Below are 4,556 nucleotides of genomic sequence, written 5' to 3' on the forward strand. Positions count from 1 at the left end.
TAGTCTATAGTCTAGTCTATAGTCTAGTCTATAGTCTAGTCTATAGTCTAGTCTATAGTCTAGTCTATAGCCTAGTCTATAGTGTAGTCTATAGTCTAGTCTATAGTCCAGTATATAGTCTAGTCTATAGTCTAGTCTGTAGTTTAGTCTATAGTTTAGTCTATAGTCTAGTCTATAGTCTAGTCTATAGTCTAGTCTATAGTCTAGTCTATAGTCTAGTCTATAGTCTATAGTCTAGTCTATAGACTAGTTTATAGACTAGTTTATAGACTAGACTATAGACTATAGACTAGACTATAGACTAGAGTCTAGAGTCTAGTCTATAGTCTAGTCTAGGGTCTAGTCTATAGTCTAGTATATACTTTAGTCTGTGGAGTAGTAAACAGTCTAGTCTTTAGTCTAGTATACAGTCTGGTCTAAAGTCTAGTCCTAATTCTTTGTCTAGTCTATAGTTTTGTCTATAGTCCATTCTATACTCCAGTCCCAAACCGACAATTTGAAACAATTAGTAACAAAAGAAAAATAATAATTAAAAGGAAAAACTGTCACTAAAATTCAACTACTTTTTAATAACATTTCGTTTCCAACATTTTTACTCTAAACTAATTAACAAATTTTTGCAATAATTGACTTTTGCTCATTATTTGTATTCTTCTTAAATTATTTGTATTCTTCTTCTATTCACTTTATTTGATCAGGACAAATAAACAATAAAATTGCCATTATTTCTGATAATACAACTTAATGGTGCTGGCGTGTTCTTGGTAACCATGTTTTTTTTTTTCATTTTTTCTACTGCAACTTTTAGTGGCTGTAAAAAAAAATTCTTAAGAATTTCAATTGAACTATTTTATTTTTCTCATCTATTTCTTGGCTTTTAGGAAAAATTTTTTGCAATACACAAAACGAGAACAATAAGAAAGTTGTTAGAAAAATAAGGAGAAAAGCGCAAGAACCCAACAAAAGATACTTAAAAGCTTTTAAAGGACACAAACAAAAAGCTTAAATAGAATTAAAAGGAAATGTCATCTAGTTGTTCTATTGCAAATTACTACAGGAAAATAGAACAAATTAAAACGTTTTAACGCGTAAAAAAAGCTGCAGCGAAATGCAATTAAAATCGTATTGTTTTATTGTAGAGGACAAAATGAAAATCGTAAAAATTAAGAGAAGTAATAAAAAGTTAAAACTTTTAAGCAAAAGGTAATAAGATTAATTGTTAAATTATTGCAATAACAATTGGTTGTAAATGTACTGTAAGCCTAAAAGTAGGCAATAATTTTTATTAAACAATAAACTAAAGGACTACAAGTTCATGAAAATATGTATACCGTCTAGGCTTATCTAAAGTCTAGTGTCTAGTCATCTTATCTAACATTAGACAATTTTTTTTTTCCTTAAAATAATTGGAATGTTACTTTACTCACTGCAAAAAAAAAAATAAAAATTTAATTTGATAATAATGTTTCTTTATTAATTAATTTCATAAATTCATTAAAATTACTCCACAAAAAGAAGAAACCTAATTTTCTTTTTCAGGTGTTATTTTTCAAATTATTTTAATATCATGTTTAAAAATTGTGTTCATATTTCATACAAATTTGGAAAAAAACTTTTACTTTTAAATACTTAACACAAATTATAGTTGTGCTTGTGAGATGTTTTTGTTTCTTATTCCTCTTCAATATTTTATAAACTTTCCGAAATACTTAAGGCAATTTTAAGAAATTTTCAAGTATTTGTTTTTTTTTTTTTTTGTATATTTTTGAAAGCAGCTAAGTTTTGGTTGTAAATAAAATGTAACAACAAAGCTGATAATAGTTTTAATACTATGTGTAAGTAACAAACAATAGTTTCAAAAAAGTAACCGGGAACTGCACACAAGTGTACATTATTATTATCGTAGAATATTTAAGTAAGTACAACTATTATGAACAAGACTAACGATTTTTTGTTCAAGATTTTTATGTTCTTTTTCTCATTTACACGAAAAGTACACCCAAGGAAACTTGGGCAGGGAATGAAGTTGGTATTTCTATAAATTTATAAGTAAAAGTTCATAATTAATAAATGTGTCTGGTGTACAGTGCAGTTTATTATATTACCTATATTCTAGTCTATTGTCTACTATACATATAGCCTAGTCTAGCGTAGCCTTTTGTTAAGTTTATTATCTAGTCTATAAACTAGTAAAAAGACAAATATATTGTCTGATCTGTTGCAACGGCTATAGTCTAATGTAAAGTCCAATCTAGTCTGTAGTCTAGTCTGTAGTTTAGTCTATAGTACAGTCAATAACCTAGTTTATAGTTTTGTTTATAGTCTAGTCTAAAGTTTGGTCTAGTAAAATGTATTATATAGCCTAGTCTATATTCTAGTCTATAACGTAGTATATAGTGTAGTCTAAAGTTTAGACTGTACGCTGGTCTATAGTTAAGTCTACAGTCTAATCTATAATCTAGTATAGAGTGTAGTCTATAATCTAGAATACAGTCTAATCTATAGTCTACTCTATAATCTAGTATAGTCTATAGTCTAGTTCATAGTTTAGTCTAGTCTACAGTCCAGCCTATGGTCTAGTCTATAGTCCAGTCAATAGTATAGTCCACTGTCTATAGTGTAATTTATAGTCTAGTCTATAGTATAGTCTATAATCTAGTCTATAGTCTAGTCTATAGTCTAGTCTATAGTCTAAATAGTCCAGTCTATAGTCTAGTCTAGTTTATAGTGTAATCTATAGTCTAGCGTATAGTCTACTCTATAGTATAGTCTATAGTCTAGTCTATAATCTAGTCTATAGTCTAGTCTATAGTCTAGTCTATAGTCTAGTCAATAGTCTAGTCTATAGTCTAGTCTATAGTCTAGTCTATAGTGTATTCCATACTCTAGTCTATTGTCTAGTTTATAGTCTAGTATATAGTCCAGTCTATAGTCCAGTCTATAGTCTAGTCTATAGTCTAGTCTATAGTCCAGTCTATAGTATAGTCTATTGTCTATTCTATTGTCTAGTCTATAGTCTAGTCTATAGTCTAGTCTATAGTCTAGCCTATAGTCTAGTCTATAGTCTAGTCTATAGTCTAGTCTATAGTCTAGTCTATAGTCTAGTCTATAGTCTAGTCTATAGTCTAGTCTATAGTCTAGTCTATAGTCTAGTCTATAGTCTAGTCTATAGTCTAGTCTATAGTCTAGTCTATAGTCTAGTCTATAGTCTAGTCTATAGTTTAGTCTTTAGTCTAGTCTATAGTCTAGTCTTTAGTCTAGTCTTAATTCATGCTTAACTCTACTTACTTTTACTTTATCGTAATATTTACGAAAAATTCCTACATAATAGCCTATCCCTTCGTTGCAATCTTTCCGCCTACATAATCTTCATTAAATATGTATCACCTATTATCACCATTAACCTACAACTGTCTCTGATAATCACATGAAATGTTATTATCACTGCAGTTAAAATACCTCCCTACAATAAGCATTTTTAAATTACGGCGTTCATTATTGGTTAACAAGATTTTAAAAGAACAAAGGATACACTATACTATATACAATAAACTGGAAAAATACTACATATGTATGAGTGTGTATAAATATAGTAAAACAATTTCACATACATATTTCGCAATATATAATTTTATACCAAAGAAGAAATTTCATAAACAAATTTCATGGTGCATTTTTTTATATTTGTATATTATGACTTATGTAAAATTTGCTGATCCAAGGTATTACCACCATGCACCCAACATTAAATGGTGATGTATTAAAAGTCACGCGAAAAATACATACACTACGTTGCTTAACAAATACTGCGTTTAAAAACACGCACATACTTGCTGATGGTTGACATTTTAACTTGATGTTCGTGTTCAAAAGAATCAATGCGAATAGCACAGGATGAGGAACAACAAAAGCAAAAAACAAAAAATCGGAAACGTTAAGTCTACTAAAAGAAGGTTTCACGAAAGTATTGCAGTGTTGCATGTTGGTTGGTACAAAGGATTAAATGAATGTATTCAAATATTGAAATTACCTTGAAGCGCGCTAAGAATTAACAAAAAAGGTGAATACAAATACATACACACACACACATAGTGGATTTAACTCATTCACTAAAGTTTTGTAGTGAATGATTGTAAGGGGTTTAAGACAGCTGCTAACAAGGTGGTTTTTGGTTTTGCTACATATGTGAGAAACTGTTGTATAATTTTAGGAGTTTTTTGGTTTGGCTTAATAATAGTAGACTTTGTAGAGGTTTCTTTAAAATGTGGTTCGCAATTTGAAGTGAATGACAAAGAGAAGTTTAATTTAGTGTTAATAAATGTAGGTTTTGTTTAATCACGAGCTTTAAGTTGGCTTTAGCTTAATAGAATACTAGATTATAGATTACACTATATACTGCACAATAGACTAGACTAGAGTATAGACCAGAGTATAGACTAGACTATAGCCTAGACTATAGACTAGGCTATAGACAAGACTATAGACTAGACTATAGACTAGACTATAGACTAGACTATAGACTAGACTATAGACTAGACTATAGACTAGACTATAGA

At 29.3% G+C, this 4,556-nt stretch overlaps 1 protein-coding gene across 3 annotated transcripts in view; it reads right to left on the bottom strand.

Annotated features, from left to right (window-relative positions):
- LOC111683356 overlaps window positions 1-4,556 on the bottom strand; it is a 99,078-nt gene that overhangs the window by 27,645 nt on the left and 66,877 nt on the right. The gene's annotated exons all lie outside the window — the stretch shown is intronic.

This window comes from Lucilia cuprina, chromosome 4, assembly GCF_022045245.1.
Source record: "Lucilia cuprina isolate Lc7/37 chromosome 4, ASM2204524v1, whole genome shotgun sequence".
Taxonomy (NCBI): domain Eukaryota; kingdom Metazoa; phylum Arthropoda; class Insecta; order Diptera; family Calliphoridae; genus Lucilia; species Lucilia cuprina.